At 42.5% G+C, this 17695-nt stretch overlaps 1 long non-coding RNA gene across 1 annotated transcript in view; it reads right to left on the bottom strand.

Annotated features, from left to right (window-relative positions):
• The window catches only part of LOC139688231 (uncharacterized), a 309590-nt gene extending 292235 nt beyond the window's left edge, over positions 1-17355 (bottom strand). Inside the window, exon 1 of the long non-coding RNA XR_011700729.1 lies at positions 17122-17355. This is a non-coding gene — a long non-coding RNA (uncharacterized lncRNA). The remainder of the gene's footprint in view (positions 1-17121) is intronic.
• Between the last annotated feature and the right edge of the window lie 340 nt (positions 17356-17695).

Below are 17695 nucleotides of genomic sequence, written 5' to 3'. Positions count from 1 at the left end.
GCAAAAATGGTCGAACTTTTCGGCATAAGTGAGAGACCAACATAACGCCACAAAACAATCGAAAATCACATATACGTAACCCGCGAAAATTCAAAATTTGCGATATGCATTGGACAGACCTCGAATATATATGGTGGGTCGCGGGAGGCCAGGGGTAGAGCGTTGAACCACTGGCCGGAGGGCCCGGGTTCGACTCCCGGGCACCCCACTCTGGGCACCGTATCCAAAATATTAGAAAGGTTTGGAATCACTCCCAGAGAGAAGGTTAAATTACAGATTAAATCTCTTGCATAAATTGGAAGGATGTCTATTTCGCAGTGATGCTGAAAATGTATTATTACTTCTGTCGTCCTACGGTAGGAGATATCATGTAAATAAAATTAGAGAGATTAAGTGCAGAACAGATTAATTTAAGATCTATTTTTTCCACGAACAGTAAGAGATCAGAATAATACTGTCCGACCGCGGTAGGGGTCATATCCTGGTCAAAATCAGTCTGGTGTGTATTCACCCCCTGCCATACACTCCAGCGGTTGCTTGTGTTGCAATAAAATATCTAAACAATGTATCTAAAAATATTTTGCACACGCTACTCATTTTATTATAACGGCGCTGCACAAATTTAGCTCCTCCAATTCATAGAAACCTTACCTAAAAATCTATGAATTGAACGCAATTTTCACCAAATTTGGACCATTGATCTGTATTCACGTTACGTCAAACCATTTGAAGAAAAGAAATTCAATAATCGAACGAAAATGAGTATTAGCGGAGTTGCGACACCTAATGGACAATCTTTTGCATTTTATCGCGCAAATAGCAGTGCGAGAGGGAGGGAGGGAGGGAGAGAGACAGCAGGGGAAAGGGGCGGAGGTCCGAGGGGGAGTCGATGGGAGGGGGAGCGAGCGAGGGGAGGACGGCATGGGGCGGGACACCAGCGCCACCCACTATTTATACGCGGCAGGGCATTGGCAAAGGGAGCGGAAGGATTTGGAATTTCAAAGGCATCGAGGCGAAAGAACGGCGAGTAAACAAACACAAACGCCGTTGCGTTCCCTAGGAGTTGACAACAGTCGACGGCGCGGCGGGAAAGAAGGGAGTGGGGGGGGAGGAGGCACCCCCCCTACACGGCGATCGAACTGAAACCCTCCCTGGATCAGAGATGAGCCTCCGTTATGGAGCCTATCGATCTATGCGTCCGTCTACACAAGGTTCGTAAAACAAGTATCAGTAACAATTTTTTGCCGACGTGTTCGCATCAAGTGCTGAATTCAGATCGTCGGTTAAGAGTGCGCATGATCGCAGATCGTATTGGCATTGATAAGATAGTGACACAGTATACCCTATTATCACTGAAAATTTGGCGATGCGAAAGATCTGCGCTAAACCCTTCCTGAAGGTCTTTGAGCAAACGACCAAGAACAAAGTCTAGCATCTGCTAGCGAAGACCTTCTGAAACGACACCGCAACGATTCCCCAACCCCTTACAGTCTCGGCACCAACAGACGATTTCCTATTCCCAAAAAAGAAATCCTCCTTCCCTCAAAGGACACCAACATGGGGCCCTAAGTCAAGTCGACAAAGAAGCTTGCACGCGTACCCTTAAAGACCTCCCGGGAGCCGGGTGACACCTGCCAGGGAGCTTTCGAGTCGTGGAAAAGCCGCTGGCAAAAGTGTATATCGACGCTCAAGGGATGTACTACGAAGAATTTTCAGGAATATTAGCAATATCTGAAAGAAATCTATTTTCCAGAAACTTTTCCCATTACTTTATATACTAACCATGTATACCTGTGCAAGGGCACACTTCCAGGACACGCACAAACATCCCATTCTCTAAAAACAATACCCACTTCCAAAAACTATAGTTTCGGAAGCGAACTTACACTCGTGTTGTGACCGCTGAACCCATCAGTCACGTGAGAGTTTTATGGTGTCTTGAGCGATTAGCGCCTGGTCCATGACCGCATCCCTTCATTCCGGAAATCCGATACACAAATGTGTCAGACAAACATACACACACACACACACACACACACACGCTGGCACGCGACTACCTGTAGATCCGTCATGGCGCGCATGCGCGGTAAGTGCATTACGAGGGGATTTCGAAAATTGCGCCGACGGTTGACAGTTTCGTGGAGGTCAATCAGTTGGCGTCAGAGTTAACGGGAGGGATGGGCCCCCTCCCTCCCAGAAATATGACTCGCTCTTAAATATCATGGGTGCTGCACAGGATGAAAACGTTAAAGGACCCTTCTAGTTGAAAATCAAGATTATGTAGGAAAGGCGTCTTATTTTTAAAGGAGCATTGCACATATAATTAAAATGTCTAAGAATGATTTGGTGGCAAAGGTGATCGTAGGAAGAAGTAGCCTGGAGGAGGTGATCTCATTGGACTGACTCGGAAGAATTATTAAAAGGAATGGAAGTTGTAGATAGGAGAAACTAAAAGTAGAAGAGCTGTGGACAAATAAAAGAAACTACTAAAAGACAGAACAAATGATACGGAGGAGAAAACTTACTAAACGTTTTATCTAAGACGCTGCAATTCACGGGTCGGAGAGACTGAGGAAGTATCTCTCTCAAGCACTTAAATGTGGCATGGCGAAAATTGAAACATAAATATCTGGTGCATGGAAAGTATAAAAAAATGAAGAAGTTCTGGAGAGGATAGATTGAAAGGATCTCTATAGGAAAAAGAAAGGCGTTTCGAGTGTTTATTTATTTCACATTTATCAGAAAACAGCACTTTGGCCTTTGAATCGGGCTTATAATGATAATACAGCAATAGAAACAATTACAAACATCCAAACCCTGGACGGAGAAAAACCCACCCAAGGAGCCCGCACCCTCTGGGTTGGCAGGCGAGGAGGATACCTCGCCGCCAACGAGGCCGGAATAGGTCACGAGAAAGGATCGCACATCGAAGAGGATAATAGGAGGAAAGGTTGAGTGGAAAGAGTGGGAGAGAATGGTGAAGAAGGATTTGTTTTGATTGCGGGTATTATGATTGGATGATTTACTGACCAAGTGTTAAAGGGTGCGACACAGGACTGGACAACTTTCACAGAACTATCTAACGGAAATTTTTCCGTGGAGAGATTAACTACTGATGATGATCCAGGGATGTTATTCGGTAAGGACTCACAATGAGGGCATTTTGGCGCCAGGACCCCCGACGAGTCCCCCAGTGTTTAGGCGCGAGGGAATCGAGAATTACCATAGCAGTGACGCGAACACAAGCATTATCGTATTGTGAAAGATAATCTAGATTTCAAGATTTTAACGAAATCACTCCCAGAAAGAACAGGAAATTGTAGAACCTCGGAAAAGACAATTTTTTTTGGAGTCACTGCCTCTGTATTACCTAGGACCGAGCATCAATAGACCTTAAACATTATATCCGCCCAAATCCAATACACACACCGCTAATCAGGTGCATGTATTTAATACTACGATAAAATGTATGTACTGGAATGAAATTCCGTGCCTGTCTGTAAAATTGAAAGGGAAGGTAATAAATGGTTAGAAAGCTCCGTTTGCCTTGGGAAAACGCCTGTCGGCGGAATGCGCTGATCCACGTGGAAGCCCTTCCTCATCACACGCCAAACATTTAGTTTCGCCGTCATTATCGAGGTCTTTAATTCCAATACTTTTCAATTATTCGTTTCGAGTGAAATTGTGTTGTCATTGCCAAATACAATGCTGTCCAGAAAGTAACTTACGTTTGCACGTAGCGAGCAAAGCAGTGGAAGGAAGACGAATGTTTGCTGTATTGAGACACACACACACACACCAGTGCAGTACGCCTCGAGCTGCAGTGTTTGGAAGACCATGCCGCTTGTCGTTTGTTTACAGTGGTGACTCAAAATGAAGAATACAATTGGAAATCCCCCCAAATGTTTTAAATTCGTTTAACGATAAGGTTTTTTACTGGCATGAAACTTAAAAGCTGCTGGCATTCATCTTAGGGAAATTTGTGCTGTGGACCGACTGAGTGATGAGTAACAGTGTTGTGCGTCAGTGGTGTTATTAGTTCATAAAAGTGAACGGACAAATGTCCATGATGTCCAAGAACTGGCCGTCGATCTGTGGTGAACAATGAACTGCTCCAGAAAGTTACGAAAAATTTCGTCCAAACTGGTAGTGTTTTACGATATCTGGGTTCTTTATAAAGTTTTGCACATATTCAAAGGAATCGGTTGCATGGAAAAACGGCTGAAAAGTTAGGCTACCGCATGTTTTGTGCTCATCTCGACGAGGAACTCTAAGATACCGTCATCGATTGGCTGCGATCTAAGGCGGTAGAATGTTATGCTGAAGGAATTACTCAAGTATTTAAGATATATGGCAAATTCTTGGATCTTTTTAATGAGTATGCGGAAAAAAAAGTAGTGATGTGCAGTTTGGAGATGAAAATAATAAATTTTCTCCATCCATTCCTGTCTTTTTTTCAAAGCCTGAGGGAGGTTAACTTTCTGGACAGTCCTCGTGTAGCACCATTGGACGAAGGGGAATATACAGACTCGTACATACCTGTACGAGTGCTCACTTAAATAAATGTGACAAAAATGGACGCCCATCATCCGGAAAGTTACAGAAGAGCACTCAATAAAATATTCTAGACACGCCCGATACTGCCAAACGCGTGCCTAAAGACCCCTCATTAGGTAAGAAGTAATCTTGAAGGGTGTCCGAATTCGTAATGCATAAATATTGACCGTGGACTTAACGGGCCAGTGGCACCGGGAAACGGAGCAAAGGATCTTATAGCGCACCATATTAGAACTCCCATTGAAAACTAATGTTATTCTTTATTGTTATTCTTCACATATTTAAAAAAACGTGGCGTACAAATATGAAGAAATTGCATAATCCGAAGAAAGTCAAGAACCTAAAGGGGAAGAAGATACTTTAGATACGCCAAAAATGAATATCTTTCATTCGCTTTGAGGATAGTACTCGTATATGCTCCACCCGTTGCGACCCATGCCCAAATCTAATCTCTCTTCGGTAAATGACAACTTGGGTGCCCTCAAAGGCTAAATTAGACCACGCCAAAATCAATTCGAACCCTGCTTCTATGGCATATTTCCTGACTTATACGAAAGGTTCATCCGCCTGGAATGCTATCATCGCCGGCTACGTTCCTTTTTGTCACACAACTTTCTTAAGACTACTCACATCAAATGAATTAATTGAAATAGGGGAGAAAAGGTCCCAATTACTAGTTTTATTTCAGTATTAAGATGTCCAGGACTAACAATAGATTTGGCATTCTATATATATGTTTCGACTCCGCAACTAACTGATGAAAGAGACATCACGGAGCCGATCCTGGTGTCGATCGGTGATACCACCGATCCGAGATACCGTTCCATTCAGTGCGAGCCCGGTGTCTCGCACCGCTTCGACGGTACTTGACGGGGACAACGACCACGGCGAAGCGGCTTCTGTACAGCAACTGCATTGGCAAGGACGAATGTGTGACAGAACAGCTGTGCGACGATAATCCGATGGCCCAGAGGGAAAAGTAGCGACACGCGGAGCGAGCCGAGGCTCCGGAGACAACGCCAAGAAGACAGCGGAGAACGCATCGGTTGCAAAACTTCCGAGATTTGTTGACAGAGCACGTCCAATTCATACCTTTCAAATCTCCGCCTAAAAATATGAAGCGGCTATCTTTTTTAGATTTGAAGAATAAACAAAAATGCCGAACGTAAAAGATACAATCAACAATGTTGATCGTAGCCATTTCCACGATTGACATTTTAGATTATATCGTAAATTGGCTCTTTAAGAGGATGGTCAATTATGTAAGACATTACATTTCGCAACAGGTATCCAACGCTTTTGACATTGCAGCGGAGGAGAGATTGGTGCTAAGCTTACGCTACGCAAAAAAAAAATCGCTCCGCTAATTCCCAACCACCAGAGCCAGGTCTGAAGCCTATCAGGAGCAAAGATAATTCAAGGCTGGGACTGATAACTTTCTTTGGAGGTTCGTCATCCTAGCATTTAATTTTAAAAAAGACTTCGACCAAATATCTAACATAAGAACTGCTTCATCCACTTTCGTGGGGGGTTACTCCCCCCCCCCCTGCGCCTTGGATGAACTTCCGATTCCAATTCAGCTGCCATTTTAGCACACGACTTGCAATGCTTCATTTACTTTCGATACCATTTTGGCGCGAATATATCCACCCAGAGCACCTCTTTGATCTAGAGCGCAAAGCCTCGATCACAGAGAGTGAGCTGCCCTCGGCGATTCACACCACAGCGCGGAAGGGAAACTCGTAACGTGACAAGTGCCATGTACGTAGGATCTGGGGCGAATCTACACGCAATTCTGAGAAAATTAGCGTGCCATCAGCATTCACTGAAAAATTCTTTTTTATAAATAATTAATTTTAGGAATAAAAACGCAAACATGTCCCGTTCGTTCTCAAACTTCAATTATAACCTGACAGAAATAGATGCCACAGAGCCATTTTACATGCTCTCTACAAGGCATGAATGCGCACGATGAAATCGAATCCAGCAAATATCATACATACATACATACATATATATATATATATATATATATATATATATATATATGTATATAAGCTAGTATGATTGGATCACCGTCATACACACCAAACTGAATAAACATTTGTAGGTTGTCACTCTCATCGTACTTTTTATATCATCAATACTATATACAATATATATATGTATATAAGCTAGTATGATTGGATCACCGTCATACACACCAAACCGAATAAGCATTTGTAGGTTGTCACTCTCATCGTACTTTTTATATCATCAATACTTTTTTTCTTGCCCTTTCTCTGCCTTTATTTCCTAATATTTTCCCCTTTATTTTATTTTTCAGGAAGTTGTTGCCTCAGAGCATGTCCAAAATAAGTAACTTTCTTTTTGCCCATCTCTTTTATTAGATTCCTTTCGACATTTCTGTCGCTCAATTTCCCTCTTTTCCAATGTCCAAGTCTCGCACCTGCATTATAATGCATTCCAAACAACCGTTTTTACAAATTATTTTCTAATTTCCAATTACATGAGTTTGCTTCCTAAAAGATTCTTTTTTTTCATATGGCGTCTTTGCGAAGGCTATCCTTTTTTTCACTGCCTCTGTTGTCTCTTGTAATTACACTACCAAGTAGCAGAACTCTTCTACTTGCCTTATCATTAATTCTCCTATCATTTAATTTACAGAGGGTTCTGCCCTATTTCTAGAAACTATCGAAGCTTTGGTTTTCTTCACATTTATTTTCAGTTTCCATTTTTTCAAAGCTAAGGATAGGGTTTTCAGCATTCTATACATATCTTCAGCTGTTTCTCCCATGGTCACAATATCTTCTGCAAACGTAATGCAACGTATCTTTCTTCTATTTGTCTTCTCCTTCATTGTCTCTAAAGACTCTTCAACATATTATTCAAATAGATATAGTATAGACAGGAGTTGGTGACAAGAACATCAAGGAAAGAAAGGATTAGTGAAAACTCTCATGTGGAGTGTCGTTTTCTATGGCTCCGAAACTTGGTCTGTAAGCCGAGAGATTAAGCGAGGATTGGTGAAGTTTAAGATATGGGTGAGGAATGAATGAAATAAGTAAAATGGAAGGCGAAGAAAACACCACACAAGGGGAGGTTAAGAGAGCAGGTTTTTCTGAGAAGTCATAGAGAGACATAGACAGAGGTCTTTATTTGGACAAAATTGAGACCATATGGTCCCTTCTTCAATTTAGCCCATCGCTATACACGTATATATTATTTTAGCCAGAAAATTCTTAATTAAATGCATATATATAGAGAGATAGGCATACATTATACAGAGATTTGCGCATCTAAAAAATACATACATCCATATATACATGCATGCACAGATATTCAGAAGTTCAACGGCAGGAAAAGTTGATTAAGACAATGCGAGGTCTTTTCACTTAAGAGAGCTCATAATTTTCTATTTTCTCAATTTAAAATTGAATTCGCCATTTCTAGCAGCTTAGTAGGTGTTATCTCGATCGATCTCCACACAATCGTGACCGCGGATAAAAGGGCGAAGGGAACGTCGAGCGTTGAGTAAAGAGAGGAGGCGCCGGGCTCCACCCTCGGCTACCACGTCCTCGGCTATCTTCATTCATTATCTCCCGTTTGTCAACAAGGCAATAGCTCGGGAAGTTACGATAACCACATTAGTGTTGCTGATTGATACAACATATACAAGGTTAGCATAAAAAGTATCGGTGACAGTTTTTTCCTGACGTATTTGCGTGAAGTGCTGAATTCAGACCGTCAGTTAAGTGTGGGCATGATCGCACATCTTATTGGCATTGATAGGACAGTGACAGTGCAAACACTATTATCACTGAAATTTCATTGATGCGAAAGACCTACGCTGAACTCGTCCTACCGAAGGTCTTTGGATGGAAGACCAAAACTGACAAGAAAAAATAAAGAAAAACTGCATCGCAACGATTCCCCAACTCCCTTGTACGGCCCCGACTTGGCACCAGCAGACTATTTCCTATTCCCAAAAGTAAAATCCTCCCTCCATCAAAGGGCAGCACCATGGGACATTAAGTGCCGTCAAAGAAGGTTGCACGCGTACCCTTAAGGACCTTTCGCCTACCATGGGAGCCCTCGAGTCGTGAAAAGCCGCTCAGGCAAAAGCCGCGTGTAAACGCTCAAGGGATGTACTTTGAAGAATATTGAGAGGCATTGTGGCAATATCTTGTATAAATCTATTTTTCAAGAAACTCTTCCCGATATTGTTATAGATACCATGTACTTATATGATATCCCAAATGAAAAATTAAGTGAATAGTTAAAGTATCATTCACGCTCCAAGCCAGACAATTCTGAAAAGAGCATGGAAAGAGCTTGTTCATTTAGAGAACTTTTGACTTTTCATGAAATATAGCATCTTAGGAATTCAAAAATAAATCATTTGTGGAGTAAAGCGTTAACAGTGTTAAGTGCTAACGATCTTAATGTGCTATTAATTATAACAGGAAAAATTTTAAGATAAGATATGCCAACGAAAAATCTACCCGTGTAGCGAAAACTATTTTGTTCTTACCATAAAAAACACGAGTTGAAGTAAATCCGATAACTTTTACCGCGAGAGCTTTTGTGCGGATCGCAAATTAAATTAAACCTTTTAATTATTCGGCATAAATTGGGTAATGCCGTAATTTTACGTAAAATTTGTGCTGGGCCACTTCCATTAATATCACGATATGAGTATCTTTTAGGATATGTCGTCATTTGCAATTAAGTGAAAGAGAAATCATGCCGTCATTCAGTAAAAACACCAAAAACATTAAACATATTAATCAAAATAACTAAGAACGTCAACATTAACATATTTTATGCATGGATAAAACTGTCCCGGCGCCTTTAGGAGGGTGCCAGCAAGAAGCCGCGAACATTTTAGCTCATTGCAGGGTTCAATGATTCATCAGGATGGAATGGAGAGAAGAATGATCAACCGACACTGGTCTGCAAGCATTGACACCCCGGGAGCCGAGAGCCAAAAAAAAACGGATAGCGTAACCCAAGGTAAGGCGTCGCTAACTCATTGACGGCCAGAAGCCCCGTGGATGCGGACATTGCCCAGCTCCGCCCTGGGAGCGAGTGGCGGCTGCGGGCCGATTGACTTGAGCGAAACGTCGTCGAAGGCAGGTGGCAACCAAGAGTGTTGATTTCTTCGACGCTAACCCAATCGCCTGCGAGATCGACACGATTGGCAGGAAACGGCAATCACCTTGGAACTGCACCAAAGATCTTCTTGGGAGCGAATATATTGCATGTGCTACATGAAAATATTAATAGGGTGAACATCCTTACCATGGTTTCTTTTAATGCGAATAAATTGTAGGAACCTCAGCAGATTGTTGAAAGGTATACCGAAATTTCGCTTCAAATCATAATCACGCGTGACTTTTTTGAAAGTTCTGCATTACCAGTAGGGAAAATGGTGATAATTTAATCATGTCATTGTGGCTCAACTATGGTGCAGACCTTGACTCTAATTATTAGTGATATTCTACCGATTAAGGTAGGATATGGATGGACACCGCCTATACTATGGTACAGCGATACATTCTCTCGTCTCTCCTAACAAAACACAACCCAACATTCCACTCAACACAAGTCAATCTTCATCCCTGTGTACTTCCTTCCCCTCTTCATCCCGTCCAACCTATCCCTATCCTCATTATATGAAGAACAGAATGCATATTTCCACTGTTCTTTATTTTTGTACAACTACTTTCAACTCTCAGGCGTCATCATCACGCCTAAGCGTTGAAACAAGTATTACCAAAATAAAGAACAGGTGAAATATACATTGTGTTCTTCATTTAGTGAACATGAACTTCCACAAAGCTGAGCCATAAACAATTGAATATCCCTATCCTATTCTATCACTATCTCCAACATCCCAATGCCGATCAATACGCCCTTCATCCATTTTTCCTGCCTCTTTAGAATTTCTGCCCACAATCCCCTCTCCTCGCCCACCATGCCTAGCACTTCCTCATTTGTTTTCCTTTCTCTCCACTTCACCTTCTCCAAACCTATACCTCAAAAAGCCTCCAATACGCCTATCATCCTGCTTCAGTGGCCATGTCTCCCCGCCGTACATAACTACGCTCCATATCGAAGTTTTGACTATTCTTTTCTTAACATCCTTACCCAAAGTCGTATTTATTTTTATTAATTACATTTTCTTTATCTTTTAAGGTTTTCAATGCAATAAATACGCAGGGGGAAAACGCGACAACGCTTGAGGTAATTTGTTAACGGATCCCAAAAATACAACAAGCGCTGAAGACTGCAGTGGAGGGGAGTATGCATGCGTGCGTGCGTGGCAGAGAGGGGAAAGGATAAGTTATCCCAGACAGGATGCAGATAAGTATGAAATAAGAAATGGTTAATGTTGAAGTGGGCTCAAGTGGTCTTTATTGTCACGTTAGGAGGTGCGTATCGCTCTAAGAAGAATGCCAGTGCTATTGCACGGAATACCAACCTACATCGGTAGACTGCTGCTGGGAAATACCTCCCACAATGCAACACACTTCTTCTGCTTTACTGCATCCGAGCCGTTATATTTCCCCCTTCTCCATTACAAACTCATCCGAACAACGCACAATCTCTTCCCTAAAACAGATCAGGACGCTTATAATGGATCTTTTCGATTCTGAATGCTTAGAATGAATAGGCTCCCACTGTTGCCAAATTTCGCCAAGCAATGGACGCCATTTCTCTCGATACCATTCGAACCAATATGCCCGGAACGGCCGCCTGGATTCCGTGAACACGCTCGCCCGCGCTCCAGACAAAAATTGCTCGCGACTCTTTTTCTTTGAAATAATGATCCCTCCGAGACTCTGCACCGCATAGTCCTCCCCTTTGAGAACACCTCTTCCGTCCGGATGTAATTGATGCCGCCGCACCCATTTTCGTCCACCGACCTAATGCGTGCGTCAACTGTGTCCCACCAACCCTGTCCATGTCCTCAGCATTTATCCTCTAACTCTCCCTTTCCTATTTCTCGAGAATGGCCTCACCTGCGTGCCCTGGATACACTTTAATTAAATATCTACAATGCTGCTTTCTCGGCATGTTTGCTCGGGTGCGTTGAAATGGAACGAACAAGTCGCCAATGGCAAATAAATCAAGGAAACCGACAAGAAGGGAAAAAAAACGAGCGTGGAAGTATGTCTTCTGACGAACACAGGCTTTCGCAGCCTCCGAAGCGAGCCATTTTCCCCGACCTCCTGACCTAGAGATCCGATCTAAGGCGACTGAAGAAAAGTAACTATTGACTGAAATGGCATGTGCAGTTTCTGCGATCGGAAGTGACATTCTGGTGGATACTTCGCTTTGAACACAAAAGCCAATACAGCATCGAATACGACCCAGTGGTCCTGCGCCTCACCTCTTCGAAACACGATCCTCAAGTATGATGAGGGCCTTTGTGAGAGAACTTTTCGCGAAGCGGTTATCGCACGCCTTTATCTTTTCCCTTGACCCACAATGATAAATTTTGCCATAAATTTGCCCCCCCTGCCCCCCCTCCCGCCACCCGCGTGAGAAATTCGGCCTCTGACACTCCCAGATTATTTGAAAATAAAAGGCGCGGTCCAGTGAGAAGGATTTTGATCAATTACCCTTGAAATTGAAGCGCGCGGACACCTCAAACGCTCCATCAAGCAAATTAAACATAGATCTCTTCATCATCAACCATCCTCCCACTGCTTTTGGCCACCTCTTCCACACAGCTTCACTCGCCTACGAGATCCTATATTTCTTTTGAGGAGTTGTTAATTCGAACAACATCAAAGGGAAGACCTCTAGCAAATGAGCAAGAAATTACACATCTAGTTAGCACACCCGACGATAGACGCATAAAGAGAAGTTTCTCAGCGGTAAAAATGATCCTAAAACAGCTTTTAACACAGAATGAAATGTTTAGACATATGTGCACATTAGGAAAACACCTCTTGAAGATCTCTTGTGTGGAGCATTTCGTCGCAGCAAGGTGAAACGCGAAATTTAAGTGCAGCAAAGCACATGAGCCCGAAAAACTTTGTATCGCGGTGTTATATATATGAATGATATGAGTAAAATGAGCAGAGGATAGGATAGGATAGAGTTCGTGCGTAAGATAGATCAAAAAACAAACACTATGGAAAACATTTCATCGAAAATGAGAGAACTGCATGGGAGGAATACAAGAGTCGGCGTGACATGAGAGTATCTACGCAATATAGATGGGCGATAAAGAATAAATGCGAATAATTGGAGAGGAAGGCCGAGACCGGGAATATATACATGGAGCAAATCATGGGAGAAGTGGAGTGCAGTCCATACCTTCAAAAAATGTGATCGCTATCCTTTCCTTCACTTTGACCGCAGCTGAATTGTTTATTATTGAAGTGCCGGCGTGAAGATGCTCGAGGAGGGCGACTGGACCAAGACAGCGCGCCCACAATTTTTCCAAATTACTGACGCGACGCCAAGAAGGTGCGTGGGAGCATGAGGTCCTCAATATTTGAGCCCCACTGTTAAATGGTTGGTATTCTTATTGGCTATTCATAACTGACTGACTGCCTGTCAAATGAAAGGTTCAAGGTATCCGTATAAACAGTCATCAAGACGGTTAAGGCCGACCTTTCAGGATAAAACCTGATGGTAATGATAGGAGAGAGTAATTAGATACACGAGAGGCAAGCGTTAAATTATTCCAAAGCCGGAACCAGGATCAGAGCGTATTTGTCCGCACGTTTTCCCAAAACAAAATGAATTCTAGGCGACAATCTCTCCTCGATGAACCTATTAACAAGGAATATAACTATAGTTCATTGAAAATGTCACGCTTTAATTAAACAATTGCCATGTTACTATATAACTGGGAAAACATTAAACTCAACAACTGAAGCAACCGGAAAATGTCATTCTTGACGCTGATGCTACAATAAAAATGTTTCCGGTCTGATAAATTTGTTAGATAATTGTTGATTAGTTATAATGAGGAAAAATTAGGGATGGGCAAATAATGCAAGTATTCCGAGCATTTTAGTTCAAATCACGGCACTTTCATAAATCACTTCAAATACGAGAGCAATGCTGCAAAATGGCTTCGCCTCCCACAAATATTTCCTGTTTGCCTAATCTCTAGGATACGTGCAAAACGTCTCGACTCTCGGGCCACCAGCGATCGGGCAGAGTGCGAGTGCCCCGTGTGCAATGCTATGCGAGGAAACACATTTCCAGTTGCCCGACAAATATGCAAGTCTACATCGACGTACGCTAATTAAACGGTGGCACACGTAATAAGTGTCATACTTGACTGGACATCTTAAAAATGACACAACACGTAGAAATGAAAAGAACGACTTGGCACAAATTTTTAATGGTTCCTACGAATGATCTTTTTCAATTAATTATTTCAATGAATCTAATAACTGATTAAAATTGACCCTATCCTGTTATCTTCCCCCAGCTTTGTGGATTGGAAGGTTAGCTTTGGAATTGGTAATAGATGCTTTAAAGAAGGATACCGGGAATAATACCTTCACGTTCTTGTGCGTGGCTCGCAGGATCTAAGTAAGTCATCAGAACGGCTTTATTTTTGGGTGGTTTACAGCATTTGAAAGCAAGCGTGACTGCGGGTATGTTGGCCGTTGATTCACGAAGACAGTAGACACAAACATTTAGAAAGGTGTATGGCACCTGGGTGTTCTTGCGACACCAAGGGTACCGTGACATTATTGGTGTCATGACACAATTCACAATTATGACAACACATCATATTGGTACATGCGTGTATTCGGATAAAATACGAGATAGAAACACCGTCACAGAATACAAGATTCAAGCACTCGCTCTTCCCTTGCACGACACACGCCATCATAGCTGAGTCCCGAGCACGTATACCAACTTAAAGACTATAGTTTAATGAGTCAATCAAGTACAACTATTACTGCATTATTTCACTGGTATGTGTGCGTGTGCGAGTGTTTTTATACATTAGATAATATACTTCAAATGTACGTATAAAATAATATGCCCGCATGAATGGTTGGTGCTCTAACGCAACACGGCCTTGCTTGAGGGGTACTGCGTAAACTAGCGCTTCTTTACCGAAACGACGCAGCCATATATTAATTCCAATTATTAAACATTGCATACATGCGTTCCATTATAGATTGGGAATAGAATGAAAAGGTATTTGCAATCTAAAGTGGCATCTCACACATCGATTCCTACACGGTAAATGGTTGAGGGTAGACAGCCAGAGAGATCATTTGACGTTGACGCAAACCAATTGCGAAGAATCACTCAGACTTGTAGATCAACAATTACGTCGTGGATCAAAGATATCAATCGAAAGAAAATGCAAAAGTCCGCTCACACCCTTCGCCGACTTGCCGCCGCGCGTCCTCAATTACAACGAATTCACGAATGAAATTGCACTCACCAAACACGTCGACTCCCCACACACAACTCCAAACGGCTTTCGCCAAAATGCTTTCCAGAAAATGGAACGGGTCGCTTGTTTATGTTTAGTTATTTATTATCTAGTCTCCATGGTGCATCCGAGCAACAATGGCCGAGGATGGGGAAGGCCTCTAGCGGAGACTTACGAGTCCGCGTCCCCCCTAACCTTTTCATAAGGTTTGAATTTTACGGGTCAATTTAGCCGTGCCACATTACATGTATATTTCACTCCACCCGAGCGTAGCAGTCAGTGGAGGGGTCGGCGGGGGAAAAGGGAGAGAGAGAGAGGGAGGTATCTGGAGTAAAATTTCGGGCATGCGCAATTCCGAGTCGGGAGTACAACAGATCGAGAGGGGGGGGGAAGTAGGGTGAGGGAAGAGGGGACAATGGTAGGGGGGGAAGGGAGCGGAAGAAGGAGGTGAAGGCATTTCTTCTCCCCTGGAACGTGTGGGTACGCAAATAAATAATGACTAGCGATTGATTTTCGCGGTGACGTCGCCGGTCCGAAACACATTGTGGGGAAAGGTGATCCGGACGTACGCTCCTCCAACGATATATAGTACATCCGGCCCACCGATTGGCCCACGTACTCCCTTTTTAAAGCGAGACGGCAATTATGTTTTTACACAGACTGTGTTGTGGGTGGGGGAGAAGGAGGGTACGGGGGCGAAAGCCTGCGTAGGTGTGTGGGAGACTCCTCCGAACCCCTTCAGGGTATACGTCGACCGGCGATCAACCGTGACACGGGGTTGCGTACTCCGTGGAATGTTTCCGAGAGAGGTGGGGGATGACGCGGAGGCTGGGGGAATACCGACTCGACTCCAGCTCGTCCGGAACACCGTTTGACCTTCTTTAATTTTACAGGGACTCGTGGATGCTCGGATAAGCGCGTGACCCAGCAATACATGCACCCCGGTCTGACATTTCAATTCGCGGGAAATTTTCCCCGAGGACAACATCCGAGATCTCACGGCAACCAACGCAGCCTCCGAAATGGCAAAGGAATAAAAGAAACGGCGGGAGACCTCCATATGCCAAACCTTGGCCCATATATTTACTCTTACGATATATAAATGGGAAAAAATGTTGCCACCATTAAATATAAACAATACCATGGCAACAGTGAGGCCTGACGAAGTGAACCATAGAGGTTATATGAAGAATGAGTGCAGCATCTGAATATTATAAACTACTCTATGGCTGTATCTAATATCGTCAGCTACACACTTGGTGGATACTCTCGCTAAAAATATTTAGAGGCGATGGCGACACAGAATGGCCGAATTGAGAAAAATAAATTTCAGAGTCAAGGGTTATAAATATACGATGCTCGATGAACGCTCGGAATTGGACGCTAAAATTTACTTGAGAATCAATTCGGAGAAATTTATCCAAGAACTACACTAAAAACAAAGAGTTTAACTGTCAATAACTACGCTAATTACATTGGTTTAGCGTATATACCATAACAATCACCCAAGATAAACTTATTCGCTAGACAAACGGTGAATTAGTGGTCGAGCCAGTTTTCTCCGTCATGAGGTTAGCTGATTTCTTTCTTACAAGACAAGTTTCCATTCAAGATGAATAACGAGAGAAACAACCTCAGCAGTTGAACCACCGATCACCCGCTCTAAGTAACAAAGATACCGCGCGTTTCGAAATAAACTATTTTTTAAATTCAAAGCAGAAATTAAATATTCCGCTTCCATACATCTCATAATTACATCTATTACAAGAATGAGTCAAAAGAAAAATTCAAATTGCATCAGAATAATTATAACCAAATTACAGCTTTATGACCGGTATGATACTTTCGAGAATTGACCACAAATTTGAAAAATTTTGAAATAAATTGATGAAAATCAACCTGCCTCAATTAACATTAAGTTCGAGATCTACTATTCCAATATTTTCCCTGGCATCCTTTCATGAAACGTGAAAAAGTTGAGGTATAAAATATCTATCTCGCCTATTTGGAGAACGCAACACAATTTCGCGCCTACGACACAATGATACGGTAACACACGACACTTCCCTGGAGTTCAAAGTAAAATCTCGAGTTTGAAATGAAAAACAAAAAATAGTCTTTCAACTCACCTGTGTGACTCCTCCTTTCTCCCGATACAAGGGTAGGCAGGCCTCTCCCTTCACTTGATGATACTGCGTGATGCAGATTATTTATTTCACAAACGGTGAAAAAGTAAACCGTAGTCTCACTTTATCAAGTTTGACGATTTATTACACTATTTAAAATGTGGCATTGCCATTCACATCCCAAAGTATTACCGCTCGAAACACCGCATAAATGCGTACAACACGACACAGTCACAATCGCACAGCCAACAGGTTATGATTACTTTCTACGGCAGCAGACGCTTAAATGCGAGTACTGCCATCTAGCAGGGAAAGCAGAAAATACGGTTCGAAATGACGATCGTAATGCAATACGTAACAATTTCCGCTTAAAATTTCTATGTTAATTGTGTGGATTGTATTAAAATGTTATCAATAAAATTTTATAACACGTAGCTATTTAGCAAATACAAGGGTGCTATAAAGCTCTGCTCTTAGAAAATTGTCTCGCTAAAATCATGAAGTAGTATGTTCACGAGTGAAATAAACGTTTTAGAACTTTGTCAAGTAGGTCGAGGGGACGAAAAGTTAATCGACC

This window comes from Hetaerina americana, unplaced genomic scaffold (genome assembly GCF_022747635.1).
Source record: "Hetaerina americana unplaced genomic scaffold, ioHetAmer1.1.p SCAF_2, whole genome shotgun sequence".
Taxonomy (NCBI): Eukaryota; Metazoa; Arthropoda; class Insecta; order Odonata; family Calopterygidae; genus Hetaerina; species Hetaerina americana.
The sequence above is the reverse complement of the archived record's forward strand: the minus strand, read 5'-3'. Positions and strand labels throughout refer to the sequence as shown.